Raw genomic sequence first — 18,725 nt, forward strand, 5'->3', positions numbered from 1 at the left:
CAAGCAGAGCGCAGAAGTTCAAAGAACTCGTGTTTTATGCTTGCGGAGCTACATGAATTGCCAACATTTTTGCAGAAACTGTCATTCACAATATATTTAGTAAAGAAAAACCAAAGTTCCAGCTACCAGAAACACAGGAGGACTGTTAAAGATAAATTCATGCAAAAGCTGAGCTGAACGGTACAACAGCCCGGAATTTCTGTGGTCATAATGCTGCTTCGGGAAGTAAAGTTTTGAATTTTGCTCTCAATTTACCACATGCCCCTAAGCATTTATTCACGGTTTTACCGTCCTCTCAGATAGAGATGTTAGAATTACCTCTAATACCCAATCTTTTACTTGGTAAACCTCAAATATTTTGCATTTTTTACAGTAGAGGGACCAACATCCATGAAATCCTGGAAAGTCCTAACTCCTCACAGACGTTTTGAATGCCTGAACATCAAGACAGGATTAATGTACGATGAGCGGGCAGTCATGGGCGATGATAGTGGATGATTCTGTCAGCAGCCAACAGTCAATCGGCCAGTGGGGTAACCGGCTATCTGAACTGAAAATCGTATCAGCGCAATATTCCGCAAAAGATCCGAAGTAGAATTCTGGGAAGACCTGGTTGGTTGGTTTATGGGGTTTGATGTCCTATGCAAGTTAAGCACTAAAAAAGCAAAATACACTGCAATAACGAAACTTGACATGAACTTCAAATCTGGCTGGCTCCGCTTGAAGGGCATGGTGTGACATAACCGCCTCAATGGGTTCCTTCATCAGCCTTGGGTCCTCTCTTCGTATTGCTTAGGAGACCCTGACACTGTTTCTTTAACAATCACATAACTCTTAATCTTTCCTTAATTGTGCAATGTGAAAGCATTAGAGATCCCTCCCGCGCAAGTAGTCCTTTGTCGCCTAGGTTCTCCTACAGCTCCTATATGAGGAATTGGCGATCCTCTGTATTACATTCATAGACTACTGTGAGTCCCCATACCGCTCCTGAAGCAGCGGTGAAATGGTTAAAGGTGCGCTGAAGAGGAATCTGAACTCGTATTTTTACCGCGGGAACTCGATCTACACATTCCCCGTATTCTTAGAAACAATGAATTATTGTCCTGTGTGGCAGATTTCCTTAAATTAAATCAGATTAAACGTCCCTGCTCAAGCCTTTTTTTAAACTCGCCGCAGACGGCAGAAGTCAGCCAAACTTTCATTCAGTCCCGTGGCCGCTTCCCGCTTTGCCGTCCGCGGAGTGATATGTAGCGATAGGCGAAAGCAAAGAGTTCACGCGTATTTTTCCGTGGTCCTAATTTGCGGCTATGTATCCTCTGGCTGAATCTATTTATTCACGGAAACCTAAAACACAAAAGAAAAGCGAAGGGAAGCCATAGCTGACGGGTGTTCCAGCGGCACTGACCATTCCAGTCCTTTTACCAGGCTTTGGGGATCTGGAAACTGAATAAATGTGGCGCGCTGATTTCAGGAGAGATAGCATAGCTGCAGGCCGACCTAGCACGCTGCCAAAGCTGCGCAGACGCTCATTCCAGCCTCTCCAGAACTACCCCAGATGGCGCGGCTGACGGCACGCGTTCCGCTCAAGCACCCGTTCCGGCAGTAAAATTTTTCCTCAAATTCGTTTCCAGCAAGCAATGAAATTTCGTTACACTGAAAGTGTGGCAAAATATACTTCGATATTTTGAAGCTAAATGTACATGATATTCAATGGACAAAAAATTAAGAAAACAGGAATATTTTATTACATTGAGAATTTTGTTACAACGAAGTTCGCTAAATTGGGGTTCAACTGTAACGCTGTAAAGTTTGAGAGATTGGCTAGAGAAATACAGAAGAACGCTGCTGTTACGTCCCGAAGTGCTGCGTTTTCCCGGCGGCTACATTTTTGTGAGCCAGACCCGTCGAAGCCTTCCATAGAAACAGATGCAATGCAAACTCTGCGTTATATTGCTGCGTTCCTGCAAGCTATGTCCGGAGATACTGCTTTACGCCACGGTAGAATTTCGACCGTCTATGTTTAGTGTGCACAGAAGGGCGACAGTACACCGGTCAAAGCGAGATTCAACTCCACTGGCGCCTTGCTACCATGGAGTTCAGCTGGGCTTCCGGTGTGCTGCACCCATGCCAACGCCTCGCATGGCTTATGGGTGGCATGAATTTTGTTGCAGCTGTTGCAGCGGGTGCGTAAACTTTACGTTTAAGCTTCCGCAAGTTTATGGCCTCCACATACGTGTCTGGTGTCTCGAAAGCTTCCGCAATCTTCGCCGTCCTCCTGAACGTGTACCCTCGGACTAAAGCGTCGACTTCGACGTTGCGATCGATCCCTGAGTGCGCAGGGGTCCATAAACTATCTTGCTGGTCGTTCGTGTTTTAACGCGATAGCGTTAGGGAACTCGCGTCGCAGAACATCAGGCCCCGACGTCGGTGTCGTTGACCGTGCGTGAAAAGTTACCAGAGAAGCAGCGTAGGACGCAGGCGGCGATCGACCATTAACTGCCACCTGCCAGGGTGGCAGGGTGAGAGGGGACTTTAATGTAGATATAAAGACAAACAGGGATTTCTTACCACTTATGCGTGAGAACATCCCGTTCCTCTCGCACCTAGCGCCTCCCACGGCTGTGACAATCTCGCGAAATACTTGCTTAGATTTCGTCGTTGAGAACCAGGCATTGGTGCAGCAAGTCGAGCATATATCCACATATTTCTCCGACCGCAAAGCTTCCTTCCTTACAATCAAAAACTGTTAGCGGAGTATTTCTTGAAGAAGGAATGTGTGCGCAAAAATAACAAGTTGTCTGTACATACATGTTATGCTCGAATTCTTTGCTCAATCTATCGAAAAGCTTAAACAGCTCATCAGCTGCGCTCAAACTTCGCATTATGAAGTAATGTAATCGCCGCAATTTTTTATAGGTGTGTTGTCAAATTATATACAATACGCGTCGTCTTCAATACAATGCTCTACTCTAGTAAAGTGCCATAGTGTTGGCTTAATTCTTGTATTTCGCTAATTAACCGAATGACAGTGGTAACTAGTGTTTGATCACCCCTGATAAAGCGCTCTTACAGAGTGGTTTCAATCTTGTCATTGCCGGTGGGCTTCGTTTAGTCTATATTTGGATGCGGCAGATTGCTTCGCGTTTCATGTACTTCCGAGTCCCTTCACAAGCTGTAATTTGTGCCTTCTTGCAGGTCAAATACTATTTTGCTGACTTGCATTGCGTCTTCTAGTTTTTGTAATCGTCCTTTTGTATTGGGGCTAAGAGAGAGAAAAAGAAACTTTATTATGAGAAAGAAATTTGAGGCAGGCGCCTGGGCTCACCCGCGCGACCCCACTGCACTCAAAAGTTCCTAAGGCCCATAACACTGGCAGCCCTACCGATTGTGATGGTCTGCACAGCCGGGCTAACGGAACAGGTGTACTTCGTAGTTGCTTTAATACTGGCTTCGTTTACAGCGAAGCTGTTTGGGAGTGGTTAGTGGTTAATCTCATATCCGCCCACCCAACTTTCTGCCGCCCCCTGCTACGCCTGCCTTCTCTTGGAATCCACTTCGGGAGAATTGGGAACTCCAAAATTATGTGGTCGAGGGTCCCTCTCGCCCCACAGTGTGTGCATCTTTCATGCGACCTCAGCTCTGGGAGCACGTGGTACGCCCATAACAGGTTCACAAAAGTATTATTTTATAGCCCTCTCCACGCTACAGCTTCTCTATTATTTAAATTTGGGACTGGGGTAGTACCAACTTACGTTCCAATTTGCAATGGTGCATAATTTCAACGTAATTTTTCAGACGGTCTATTTATTTATTATTCATTATTCCTCAAAGGTACAGAAGGACATTACATGAGGGGTGGGCTGACAAAATTCAATTATTTTGGACACAGATGATCTTCGATGGCGGATTTGAAAAGGACTGGATTGATGATGGTCGCCACCTCGGGGGGAAGGCCATTCCAGTCGTTGGCTGTTCTGAGGAAGAAAGACTGCTGATATGTTACAGTACGAGATTTCTCGGGGTAGACAGCGTTTGGGTGGGAGTTACGGGATATCCGATGAGCGCGTGTGGTACGGGGGGCATCGTGGTTAAAGGTGTGAAAAAATTTGTGATACAAGGAAAGACGGGCGATTTTGCGACGGCAGGCTAGTGTGGGAAGACTGAGCTGGGATTTTAATGCAGAAACGCTAGTGTGATAAGAATAGTCAGACCAAATAAATCTGACAGCACGGTTCTGGACAGATTCGAGCATAGTGATAAGGTTAGCATTGAAAGGATCATACGTTGCACATGCAAACTCAAGTTTAGGGCGTATAAAAGTTAAGTAAGCAAGAAGTTTTATGGAACGGGGAGCTAATGATAAGTTACGCCGTAAGTACCCGAGAACTTGGTTTGCTGAATTTGTAACATGATGAATGTGATGGGACCAGGTTAAATCTTTACTTAAGTGGATGCCAAGGTACTTGTAGGAGTCAACTGATATGATAGGAATAGTGTTAATAATGTAAGTATTATCCTGGTGGTTGCGACGGCGATAGAAAGAAAGAAGGGACGTTTTAGTACTATTTAGTGACATAAGCCAAGTGCGGCACCAATCCTCGATACGAACAAGATCTTCCTGAAGGATGGTGATGTCAGTGTGATCAGTAATTGGGCGGTAGAGAACACAATCATCAGCAAATAATCGAACATTAGACCTGATGTTAGACGGTAAATCATTTATGTAGATTAGAAATAGAAGTGGTCCTAATACGGTGCCCTGGGGAACGCCAGACAAGACAGAAGAGAGGGATGACGAGTGTGAATTAGCGTGGACGAATTGATAGCGGTCAGTTAAGAAAGCTCGAATCCAATCCAGAACCAAGGGATGCAGATTTAGGCGTGAGAGCTTATGTGTTAGGCGCCTATGGGGGACTTTATCAAATGCTTTTTCAAAATCTAGGAATATGGAATCCGTGGGAATGTTACGATCGAGGCATGCATGTATATCATGAAGAAAGAGAGCAAGTTGGGTGTCACAGGAGAGGCCTTTACGGAAGCCGTGTTGGTTAGGGTGAAAGAAGTTATTCGATGATAAGAACCGGGCAGTATGCGAATAAATTATGTGCTCCATGATTTTACAACAAACACTGGTTAATGAAATTGGCCTATAGTTTAGTGGTGAAGATCGTTTACCTTTTCTGAAGACTGGAATGACCTTCCCGATCCGCCAGTCGCGTGGTAATGAGCACGAAGAAAGCGACTGCTGAAAAATTAAAGATAAGATGATACTGCAAAGGTCTTTGGTGTTTTTCAGAACTTTAGCATTTATGCCGTCCACACCTGCGGATGAAGAATTCTTTAGTGTGTCTATGATTTTAGCAATACCGCAAGGGTCGAAGATGATGTTTTCCATAGGAGGATGGAGAAGGTATGGGGCTTCAGGGGGGTTATCAAGAGGTTCCTCTGTGAATACGGAGCAAAAAGTGTGGTTTAGGATATTTGGAACGTCTGATTCTGGAATGGAAGTTCCAGAATTATCTGTCAATGAAATTACATTAGAAGTAGAGGGGCTTATTGTTTTCCAGAAGCGCTTGGGATTATCGTGCAGCATGTTAGGTAAGGTGGTAGAGAAGAAGATATTCTTAGTTCGAGCTACCTCGGTGTCATAAATAGTAGCGACAGTGTGATACTTGTTCCAAGCCTGGGCCTTGCCTATACCTTTAGCTGCACGAAATAGTCGCTTCTTTTTGTTGCCTACTCTTTTAAGTGTGTTGTTATACCATGGGGAATTTGGGCGTTCTGTTATGGTGATAGTGGGAATATATATGCTCTTTCCCCCAGTGTTCGGGGGTCTCTACGGCTACCCAGGAGTACAGAACTCGGGCTAGCTCGTGAGCCGCCTCGTTACCGTGGACGGCGCCATGTGGGGGTGTCCAAATTAACTGAATTTTTGTATCCAGCGGTTGTTGGCTAAGTATCTCGGCAGCTTCCGGTCAGATCCTGCCTCTTCCAAAATTTTGAATGGCAGTCTTACTGTCGCTTACTACGAATTTTGATTTTGTTCCTACTAAGGAGAGCGCTGTAGCAACTTCCTCCGCAGTCTTTATGTTGTGCCCCCGGATGGCACCCGCGGAGACTCCGCCGTCGACGACCGAAGCTACTGCCGCTCTCGTCCTGCCACCGGCCGCGTCAACATACGCTACGTCCGCTTTCTCCATATTACCGAACCTCAGCTCTAGAGCCTCGTAGTCAGGCTGGTGATGATGTACTCGCAGGTGTGTCGCCCTACGTTTAGTTCCGAAAGGTTGCAGAGTACCGCCTCGTGCGAGACGTTATCGAATGCTTTCTTCAAATCCAACGCAAGGATGACCCACTCTCCGAGATACTGTTTCCCGAGTGAGTTGTAACATTACGTCCTGCGTGGACAGGTGCAGCCTAAATCCGATCATCGTGTGCGACATGAGGCAACGGATGAGGGGTTGAAGCTCTAGTGCGAAAGCACTACTGAACGAGGTCGAACCCAACCACGCGTCTCTTGTGAAGCCTCGGAGTAGCTCGGGTAAGTTCGGAGGAGCGTGGCACAAGCTGCAGTCAATGAGAGGAAGCTCGTTTAAATTCGGAGGAGCGTAGCGTCAGCTGTAGCCAATGGGAGGAGGGCGTCGCGCCAGCTGCCGCCGAGTGTGAAGATGAAGAGTGTGAAGTGCTCTTGCGTGCACATTCACATGCCAGAAATGAAAGGGGCGAAGAACGAAAACATGCTGTCGCACGTCTACTCGGTTTAACTGCGTTACAAAACTACCACTTTTTTTTTTCTACAGGATTATATTCGGGCGAAAAATTTCGGTACTCTTAAAAATGACTCGTCTTCACACTTGGTCTCGAGTTTCCAAAGCGACTCGGGCTACGAGGGGCGCCGTAACGAAGGACTCCGGAAATTTAGACCACCTGGGGCTCTTTAACGTGCGTTTATATCGCACAGTACAATGGCCGCTAGCAATTTGCCTATCAAAAGAACGCCGTAGCTGGGATGGATGGATGAAATAAACTTTAATGTGCAACGGAAAGGTGATCACCCACCCCCGACACGCAGGTCAGGGGGCGGGTGCCGCCGCCTCAGATGCAGGCTGGGAGGTCTTGGGTCCCAGCAGCTTCTTCAGCCAGTTCAATGAGCAGAAGCTGGAGCTCAGGGTCCGAGCTGCGCCGCAGGGTCTCCCAGGTGTCTCTACTGTCTATATTGTGCGTCCCCCGGGATCGAACGCGCGTCTTTCGGGGCAGCAGCCGAGCGCGATAACCACTCAGCCACAGCGAAGTTTCGACGAAAGCATCGCGCAAAAGGTGCCCGTGCGCTGTGCAAGGTAAGTGCACGTTAAAGATCCCCAGGTGGTCGAAATTATTCCGGAGACCTCCCCTATGGCACCTCTTTCTCTTTCTTTTTCACACCGACCTTCCTTCCTTCCCTTAAGGGGCGGTTCGGGTGGCCACCCAGATGCGAGACATTTACTGCGCCGTTTCCTTTCCTCAAAAACTAATGTTATCTTTCATGAAAAGGGATCGATAATAAGTTTAAGCGCAAAGTGGAACACAAACGGCCCTATTAAAGTTCTTTCATTCGGTTAATTGCTTTCAGATGAAAAGAGCGTAATTCAAATTTCGGTTTGGTTTGGTTTGGTTTGGTTTATGGGGTTTAACGTCCCAAAGCGACTAAGGCTATGAGAGACACCGTAGTGGAGGGCTCCGGAAATTTCGACCATCTGGGGTTCTTTAACGTGCACTGACATCGCACAGTACAAGGGCCTCTAGAATTTCTTCTCCAAAGAAAGTTCGACATACGCAGTGATTTTCCGTGCATCCCACCGCTCGAAATATCTCATGCTTAGAGAACAATAAATTAAACTTATTGTTGCTTCGTTAGCCCAATGTTTAAGGGAGTCTCCTGGTTAATTTGTAATATTGGTTATTTACCGATTACTATATAAGATCAACCATACCACTACATAGGAAAGCTGCACAGCTATACCCAAGACCAGGAAGAATTTTTGTTTAGCAACGAGGTTCCTGCGAAAACTGTATAGCTTTCCTTTTCCGCCGTATTACTGCACTTGAGTGAATGCTAATAATCCCTAATTTGTCGTCATCATCATCAACCTAACTACGCCAACTGCAGGGCAAAGGCCTGTCCCAAGTCTCTCCAACCCATTCCTTGTTATCATTCCTTTAATTATTTTAACTGCATTTGTAACGTTTAAGAACGCCCTGCCGTTTATGCTGTGCATAGCGACGCTGTAACTCTTGGCGGCGGACAAATCTCCCGTAGCCTAATCAAAATACCACGGCAAAGCAGATAGTAAACCACAAAGTGCAGCTTATTTCACTTTTATTTTCACAATAACCAGAACTATGCTCAAATTACAACAGTGTTGAGAGCTATGTAAGAATGAAATACTCCTGGAAGCCATTAAAGATAACGCAAATTAAAAGCAAAATTGGTACACTTACATTCAAATTTACATATTTTCTGTGTATATGCAAGAGCGCGTCATAAACTAGGCCGGTGACCGCAACAGGAAATAACGAACGAATTGTAATAAACACGGTAAAAATTTAAGCCTTTAATGCAACGCTGATTAGCACCATAACGTACACTCCGAATGCGACCTGCTAGTTCTGAAAAGCTTTCCTTAACATACTTAGTGAAAGCGCACAAAGGTTAATTTAATCTGAGTGTTCGTCACTCCAGCTGCCCCGTCTAAGTGTACGTTGCCCATTACAGGGAAATATGTTGATAGATACTGCCGCACAAAGGTGTCGTGCAACCCGCAGCCCATTATATGCAACCTTTTGATGTCGCCTAATAGTCAATCTTGCGAGCAGTCTCTGTCGGAATACAAGCTCAGAACACAACGTTCAGTTCAAAAGAAGCAAAAAACACCTCTGGAAGAGCTTGTTCGATATTGTGGTGATGTGCGAAAAATAAAGGCAGCGATGCTAGAATTGGGCTACGCGGTTCACGATGCATGAATGTGCACTGCGAAATAATGATAGCGGCGCAGCTCACTGTGAGCCGACAAAGGAGTCACGTGTCAATGAAAACAAGTATGAAAATAAAAGAAACATGCGGTAGAAATGCATCCTTAGAGTAAATCTTCATAACACGTGAAACCACGGTCGGCCCATTGCATCACACCAGTCTAGTAAAGCAGCGGCCCTGCCCAACTAGCATGACTGAGTGGCCATTTTGTCCAGGATAGTGCGGGTGTACTGAAGGAGCGAGAGCAGCTTCGGCGGGTAGCCACGCTGAAGTGTTTTGAGCCTGTATGTGTGAAATGTGCCGGTGGGTTTGACATGCGTCACCGCGGCCATGCGAGGACACAGAATGAGCTTCGAATGGTCCTGAAGAAAGTTGACCTGCAAAGATGACACACTATTTGAAATGGATGTTGTGCTTTAGGCGATGAAAACCATTTTTGACAGAAATATTTGTCACGCATAAAGTATCCTCGGAAATTCCCAGGTTGTATAATCTAAGACACAATAATAAAAAATACACTTTGCTCTAAACATGACCGATTTAACGGAAACGAGCTGTGACGTGCCATGGATTCCACTTTCGCATCTTGTTATCCAATCCACCTTTGATGCTTGCACTCTCCTGACACATTTTCACGAGAATGGAAGCAGAAATAAATCCACGCGAATACAAGTGAAATTTTCGCATGAAAGTTTACACAAAACATCGTGCACGTGAAGAGGCTGACGTTTCATCTTCTATATATTGCGTATTTGGAGTCTTAATCGGCTTTCACTGCATCGAAAACCTAAAAAAATACGTACTATCGAAAAGGTAAATGTTACTACGCAAATTTACATGAAAATGCGATTGGACAGAATTCGCGTCGAATTCAGCCTCAGGCTTGCTGGCTCGTTCGCTCGCGCCTTGGATACAGTATGCCACAGCGGTAACGTGGCTAACCACTCATGCCAATAAAAGGCTTATTCGCGCGGCGACTTCACGCTTTTGCCAAACTCATTGTATGCATCAACTATACATTTGCAAACATGTCACCGCGTTCAGTATTTTTTTTTACTTTTTATAATAACTGCGCGGTACGGTAATCTAAGCGGACTACCGTTACAACGCCTAGCTTAAAACAGAGCAATCCTCTCGAAAAAAACTTTGAGTTGAATACTTTCGACATTTAAAGAATAAACGTGGCCACGCGTACCTGTACGATCCCATTAGTGAGGTAGAAAGACATGGTTGTACGGGTGCGGAGCCACGATCCCAACACGGGCAGTCTGAACAGATTGTCGCACTCGCGCAGACTGACGTTTCGACCCGTCTTCTGCAGCTTCGACTCCATGTAAGTCGAGAAGTAGTTCAGCAGTTTGGTCTTCTTCTCAGGCGATGAGGGGTAGTCTTCCACGGTGTGGTAGTACTCAGTATCGATCTCATCCACGTACGTCATACTCCTGCAAAACACTAGTGACAGCATTACGGGCGTAATATTGCATAAATGTGCAAATTTTTCCTCAATAAATTGAGCAGTTTGCTTTTTAAGCTTCCAGAAAGTAGGGGTGGGGGATGTTTACTATTAAGTACAAACACGCCGTATTTCTCAAAATCAAATTACGCAAGCAGTGGTTCCAGGAAACTATAGTACAGTTCTCTGCGTTGGCAAATACATCACTTTCTCACGAGAGAACTAGGGTGAAGCAGTCTACATCGCAAGATCCGGAAATCTAGCCATTAATATTGCATGCCCAAGGCCCATACCCTAGAAAGGGTCTTCGAACACCTGAAATGAAGCTTGGCTGCCATAATGCTCGGCGAACTTGTTAACACCCATGACTTAGGGCTTTTTGGCAACATATATTTTCTTTTCTTGTGACACTGAAGTTGAACCCTAATCTACGGAGCTCAATCAAGAGTTAATCGGGCGGCAAGGCCTGGTGAATATGAGCCAGAAGACACCCGTCTCAGTCTGGGTGGAGGGACCAACAGCTTGGTGCCACGGGGATGTAATATAACCGAAGGATTTCACTCCGCTACCGTCAAGAAACGCTGAGTTCTGAATCCGTTGTGACACTGTTTAGCAGCACTGCATATCCTCAGCCATTTGATGCCTCTTTTTTTCTTGTTTCGAGCACCTAGAGCAAGAATTTTTACCGTCAGTGTTGAGAACAAGCATTACAATCGGGACAGGGAAGAATATGAAGCAGCACATTGACAAAATCATTAGGAAACACAGATGAAGGCGCGTATCTACAGCATAGATAGTGTTTTGGAATAAGGAAACAAACTGATAAATGCAGTACATCCGCGATTACAGGTCTATTAATACGTTAGCATTGCAAGGACCTGCGCAAACGGAAATGGCGAACGCCGCCACGCGTGGCGCGTCACCTGGTACGCCACCTACGATATAACGAACTTAAGTGTGTTAAGCTCGGATATTACAAACTGTCGTGTTACATCGCATATAACGAACCTGAGTATGCACCCTTGGATAGATGAACTTTCATTTGTTGACCTCTGACGTATAGAACTTCTATGTGTTGACCTCGGATATAGGGAAACCAAGTGTATGACCTGGGATACTACGAACTTAATATGCCAACCTCGGATGATAACGAACGTTAGACTGCTAACGCATTCAACGATCTACCGAGGATCACCTAAGAGTTTTTGCCAAATATAATTACACGCATGGAAAGCAGCAGAACTGACCCTGTGCGGACTGCGCAATGCTTAGAACATAATCTGGCCGGGAAGGAAAATTCCGGGTACCATTACCACTTTAAAAAATCGTTGAGATTACAGTTTATCAAGATCACGCCAAGGATATCAAGAATTGATTATAGAAGATTATATTGCGTTTAACGCCCTAAAACTGCACCTGGAATATCAGAGACACCGCGGTGTACACCGAAATAATTTCGACTACCTGGATTTCTCTCCATTTTACCTTAATGCGTTTTACTGCAAAGAAGTACTATCATGCAGAACCATGGAAAAAATTGCTGCATGTCACGGTTATAAAGAACGGTCACGGAAATCTGTGATCAACTTTTCACATGGGTCGACGTCAATGCCGCAGAAAAAATCAACAGCTTCAAAAATAGCAACTCTGAACCGTTTTCCTTCACCAATAAATTCCTCCAGATGTGCGCTCACCCGTATGCTTTCCACGATATAAAAAATATCAAAAAACGCGCCCTTGTTTGAAATCACCCCTCTTTATACTAACTTGAATCGAGCTTATTGCGGCTGAAGTTATAGATTTATTCGGACTCCTTTATTCCCTGTGACTCCACGTTAAGAATGCCTTGTAATGTTGCATCCTATCCCTTTTTTACTCCTTAACCGAAACCTTAAGATCAGGCAGAGGTGCTTACACGTTGTTGCTGAGCAGGACGATACGTGTGTTGTCAATGAAGACCAGTCCAATGCTGCCGTCGCATAGCTGCTAGCCCATGTCATACTTGTCGGTGTAGTCCGCCCATTTGCTGGTCCAGAAAATTGGCGCGGAGGCAGGGTCCTCCGCCTCGTCAGGCCGATCGAAGCAGCGCTCGGGGGGCCGCGCACTCAAGAGCTGCTGCAAGAGACGCTGCAGCGTCTTCACGTGCTCTGCACGGTGACTTTCTCGTTGCTGCCCAGGGCTCAGCATTTCAGCTGCTGGAGGTGGCGCTTGAGCTTCCTTCGGCATTGCAGCTACAAAGTGCGGCGAGTCAAGCACGCAATAAGTGATGGTCAAATGTTTAGGGGAATCCCCCAAAGCGCAGTAGATTTGTATTAAGGGAGTAATTACTCATTGACATCCACCCGAGCGCAGCCATACGGCTACAAAAGAATGCTGAACAGCTTTTTGGGAAACTACGTAGTTAAAAAAACATTCGCCCTGGTCCGAGGTTCGAACCCGAGACCACCGCTTCAACGGAGCAGCCACTCTATCAATTGAGCTAACCGGGACGGCAAGCTTATCGTAGGGCGAGAACGAATTCATCAGTAACTCGAAGTGAGAACAGTGTTGGTCAAATGTTGAGAGGAATCCCCCAAAGTGGAGTAAATTGATAATAAGGGAGTAATTACTCATTCGAATCCACCCGAGCGCAGCCATACGGCTACAAAGGAAAGCTAGACAGCTTTCTCAGAAAGCTGTTTAGCTTTCCTTTGTGCCCGTATGGCTGCGCTCGGGTGGATATCAATGAGTAATTACTCCCTTATTACGAATAAGGGATGCATGCAAATATTTTGTACCTTATAAATGAAATCATTATTTCAACTTGAGCAATGCATGTAATATGGACAAAAGAGCCTTTCTGGCTTTCTAGGATAAAAGAGCGCAATAAACGGAAAAGAACACAAAAACGTCAACGGCAGATGGCGAGCTGAAGACAGGGTTAAGAAATTTCTTGAAGCAGTCCAGCCCCGTTGAAAAGAGCTTTGTCATTTGTTTCATTCGTTGAAATTTCATTTCAGACCTGCATTATTAAAAAAGTTAAACATTAAAAGTTAACAAAGCAGAAACCAATACCTTAAATGAAACTGACGATATTATTAAGGTATTAGCTTCAAACCCAACATGAGACAATAGTACAGTTGACAGCAGCGCTGCGCACGCAATTGATGCTTTGTGGCGCGATAAGAAAAATACGCCTAATCCTAAACCTTAATCAATTATAGTATTTGCGAAGCAATTGTAGTGTAAAGTATGCATCACATAGGCCCGTTTCTTCACCGGATCAGTATCAAAAGGCCAAAGGGTATACAGTACATGCAATCCTCCGATTATATGTTTTCGCGGGAAATGAATTTCGTCACATTTTATAATTACCGGAGCAACAGGCTGCTCCATAACTGTGCAGCTGGAGTGGGACCAGAAATGTTACTAACGCAGCTTCGACTTCACGCTCTGGGCCGGTTTTTCATCCTTTCCCTGACGCTTCTTCAAAGGAGTAATCGTGGCCTCCAGCTCTGCAAAGCGAAGGCGCGCAATGGAAGTGATATTTTCGTAAAAGGTTAGCTGGCCAGAAGTACGACTACATTTCTTTTTTTCTTCTGTTGCCTTGCTTCAGCATGCATTCCTAAGTCAATAATGGCTTGTTCTAAAGGGAAATATTCTATTCCAGGAATGCCAAGAATGTGTTTAACAGGAACAGATTGAGAGATTTAGCGAGGAAATGTTCACAAAAGACGAATATCGTAAGGGTATTCTATAACTTTGAGATACAGATCAAAAACATTCTTAGAAATATCCTTCACAATATTATCAATACCCTTCGACAGAACTGGGCAAATTTGAAATAGGCCCACCAATATTATTTACTGGTCCTGCGACGCCCATGAATCACTTCTAGACAATTTTATCCCTGTTTCAGCTTTCGTCAGTTATGGAGCCCGTTAACATAAGTTTTCGTGCTTGCAATCACTAACATCAATTAGCGGTGGACACGCCATAGCAAATGCTAGTGACCTACAGCAATTGTGTGCACTCTTATGACTTCGGTTGTGAACGTTTGGGCCGCCGCGAGTACTGTTTCGTCAAGACACGCGTGCCCATCCAGTTGACCGGCACATGTTCTAGAGTTTCCGGATGACGAGGCTATTCTCGTTCAGTGATTATTATTTTGGTCGACTCACCTCGTTCGTCGTTTTTTGCCATCAGAGGTGGACGGTCGGCGATGGTCCTGGCGGTATCAAGAGTGTCCAATCGTGGTGGTATCACCAGGTAGGACGTAGGGAGGCGGGAAGGCAAGGGCCCTGCACATAATAAGAGCACTGCATCGAAGAGCTCCATCTTCCTAGCGCGATGGTCAAAATTGCGATTTTAGTGCAGGATCGCAATTAAGAACAACAACAAGAAATCAAGAAAACAGTCTATGCCGAAATGACCTTCATGCAGAGATGGCATTGCTATTGGCACCGTCTTGCTACAAAAGAGAACAGCAAGACACCGGTTGTTTTGCTCAAGCGGCGAACACATCCCCGTTTTCCCTGTTACGCGCCTATTATATATTTCTCTTCGGTTTCACTGTTCGCACAGTAATAGCCACAATGGCGCGCAGTTCACTCCTGGTGGCAGGCCCACCCTCAGTATTGCTAGACTCACGGTGCTAAATTTTTGGAATAGGTGTATTTTTTCTAAGCATGTCAGCCTGGCACAAACGTGATAAAACGTAGTACCAGCTTGATTGTGAGCTGCTGCTATGTGTATTCCTTTTACCTGAACACACGCAGTTTCATATCAGGATAAATATATTTCAATCATATGAGGCTACGAATTGATACACGGCATGAAGGTACAGCACTTAACTACCCTCCGATTTCCTCTCAGCTGGTATAGTGACAATCGTTACGTCGGGGCCAAAGTACAACACATTTATCGACGTCCCAAGCTACTCCCACCTGTAGCTCCGAAGAGGTGAAAGAGACTCCCTTCCTGTTCCGACCACGTGCTTATTATTATTCAACCTAGCCTTTTTCTACTCATTCGTTATAGTTTGCTCTATTCAATTCCTCATGCGGTGTTTCATACATTTAATCGCAGTGTTTTAATATATTTCTATGCTGCTCCCAATAATCCTCCTCTAGTGACATTGCGTTCTTCGTCTGGCAGTGAAAGGTCTCCACACAACCCTCAAAAAGTAATTTTTGGTTGAGTTAACTTTAGAACACGTTAGACAGAAAGCATCTACCACCTATTAATGACGAAACATTTCCCAGAACACCACTACAGCCTGTGGTGCCAGAATTAAAGCGCCCGAATGTGTACCCGTACATTTACGTTTACGGCAGCAGTGACGCTCACTTCCGCGCAAAATATTCCTGCAATGAGAATGCGCATTGAAATACGTACCGGAGGTAATGAAACCATCCTCCAGGATGTCCTCGATGGTAGGTCTTCTTTTTGGATCGTGCTGGAGGATGCTTCGGATGAGTGCACGGGCTTTGGAGCTCATCGTCGGAGGCATGCTGTATCTGTTCTTCTTTATCCGGGCGTAAGTTTCCTCCACACTCGAGGCCGCGAACGGAGGGTGCCCCACAAGCATCATATACCTGCAGAGGACAGTACCTCAGGGACCAATGACGGCCGTGCACTTCATTTGCAATACCCTACGTGCACTGCATGCTTTTCTTTGGAAGGGAGCACATCTGTGATAGCCCGGAAAACTAGTAAATATAAACACTCAACGCAAGCGTCATTCGCTTAAAATGCAGTGTATCGACGATGACAGATTGTGACGTCAGAAATATGAAGAATGTGTCTCTTGAGCGACCTTAGGCGCGCGGTTATAGTTGCGTTTTTACTGCACAGGGATATCCAGAGGAGTCTATTATAGGAATGAGGCGGTTGCTCTGCTTGTCGCCTGCGAAGAAAAGCTCTTTCGAGACCACTTTCAGTCACCCTACCATCCGGTCTTCCTGTTCCTGCTTCACGTTTTCATTGCACCACTCTTGGTGAGATACTGGAGCATTGCTCCGGCGCGAGGTCGCTAGCAGGAAATAATGAATAAGACGCCACAAATCCGAGTGCAAATTGAATATTTTCTAGAGTCGCAGCTCGAACAGAGCTCTGCCACTGACCTTTGCACGGAGCTGACGCTTTAGAATCGGTAGGGCCTGATATTTTTACTTCTGCGCCCGCCGGCATTTGCCGGGAAAACGCGCGAACACCTGTCGACATGCAGTCTGAGTCGTCCAGATACGCTCCACGTCTTCTCCATCTTCCTTTGTGGTCTGCCACGTGACTCAATCCTTAGGTTAGCCGTGCGACCCGCGAGAACCCATAGTCGTCTTAGCTCAACCGCAAACGCATGCAGTCATTGCTTTGACCGCTGGGTACAGCTGGTCTGCTGTCGCATAGAGTTGCAGAGCTATATGTTGTACTGAGGTGTGGAGGTTAGTGCAGTGTTCGTAATGCAGCTTTCCGTCTAATAAACACTTGTGCAATCATTAACTACGCCTTCCTTCTATAAAGCGCGGGTACGCGGCATGTTCTGCCGACGCCTTCAGCTTCCTTTGGCTTTAGAATACACGTCATGTGAGCAACGCATATTATCACCGGTGATTATCCTTCAAAGACTGCACTAAACTTCTCTACGCAGTAGTTTTCATTTCTGAGTCACTACAGTTTAGATATTTGTGACATTTTTACAGTCCAAGAAAGACATACTCTTTAGTTACACTCCTTATCCCAATCACATGCCAAACTCAATAGGGTTTTGTGTACTTAAGGTTTTTTTTACTAGTAGAGTGTTTTTTTACTTATATGAACACGCTAAGATGTTGCCAAAGAATATTCGAGAATTTATTGTCGGAGGGTGAAGCATGATCCCGAAATTTCCTGTGATACTGCGGGTGAAAACCCACAACAGTTATTCAAAATCATTTAATGATAACTCTCTAAAGTCTCTATGCTCGAACAGTCAAACAGTACAGTCGGGGACAAAAGTCTCCGGACCACGTGTTCCTCAAACGAAGCTTATAGCTCTACTATCAGACAGCGGCTGGAGACCGCAATTGTGGAGATGAAAGAGCAAAAATTTAACTTTTACCTCCACAAGTGTGGTCTCCATCCGCCGAATAATAGCAGAGCTATCGGCTTCGTTAGAGGAACACGTGGTCCGGAGACTTTTGTCCCTGACTGTACATGCAGGGACACCTGAACTGCAAATCATCTTGCGCAAACGGACATCTAAAAGTACTTGTTTAGAAGTCGATCTCGTTGCAGATTTTTCGTCTGGCTTCCACAGGCGCTGAGCAGTATTTATAAAGCAGTGGGGAGGCCTCTATGGCGGCGTAGAAAACTCACAGGATGCATCCGATCGACCAGATGTCCACTTCGAAGCTGTTCCCCTTCTTCAACGGTACATCCGGGGCGATGTAGTTCGGCGTTCCGCAAAGAGCCCTCTTGCGCTCGCCCTCATAGTTGACGCGGGTGGCAAGACCAAAGTCTGCCACCTTCAGCTCCATCTCCTCGTTCAGCAGTAGGTTTCCCAACTTTAGGTCCCTGTGGACGACCCGCTGCTCCCTCAGATATTGGCAGGCGAGTAGAAGGTGATGGATGAAGTACCTTGCCTCGCCCTCTGTAAGCTTGCTCCGTCGCCTGTGCATTTCCGCGAGTGACTGGAAAAAGAATGCCGCAAAACAGTTTATCTAGCCCCGCGCAGCGCTCCACTTTAGGCATTCGGCTCTAAATGACTGCCCATTGCAACACCCGAGCTAAAGAGTTATCCAGTGGTACTGAAGTAAGCAGTCGGATTTTTTCACTAGAGTCAAATATTCGCTGCACAGCATTGCAGTCAAAACACACGCGAGCATGTGTTCTTTTTGACGCGAAAGCGTTATCGAAATCGTTCCGCAGAATATCCCGCGTCGTCAGTGCCGGCGTTGTGAGCTAGAAATCCCAGGAAATAAACCCTCGGTGCGCCACCTAGGTCGTGTGACATGGTAACATCAACACAACCTACCCGCCGGATTGTGAGCAAGCTGACCATCGGGGCAGGTGGCTGCTAAATTAATGACTATAGGTCACGAGCGGTTGCTCGGGAACAGCAACGTAGTTTGCAGAATCCCCACACGTGGCAGCACCTGCTGTCGCAGGGCAGTGACACACCGCTTAACCACTGCACCACTGCGCCAGGAGGGGCATGAGGACTCCAAGGGATGTAGAATGTTGAGTCGAGAACGAGCAGTTCCATATGTATGGGCATTAACCCATTAACGCTATCGGATCCTATCT

At 45.9% G+C, this 18,725-nt stretch overlaps 1 pseudogene; it reads right to left on the minus strand.

Moving 5' to 3' along the window:
- Positions 1-18,725, minus strand: part of LOC149353990 (serine/threonine-protein kinase PLK1-like) — a 41,557-nt pseudogene that overhangs the window by 22,579 nt on the left and 253 nt on the right.

The sequence above is a fragment of the Amblyomma mixtum genome, chromosome 3, assembly GCF_055824585.1.
Source record: "Amblyomma mixtum isolate Tamu chromosome 3, ASM5582458v1, whole genome shotgun sequence".
In the NCBI taxonomy this organism is placed as follows: Eukaryota; Metazoa; Arthropoda; class Arachnida; order Ixodida; family Ixodidae; genus Amblyomma; species Amblyomma mixtum.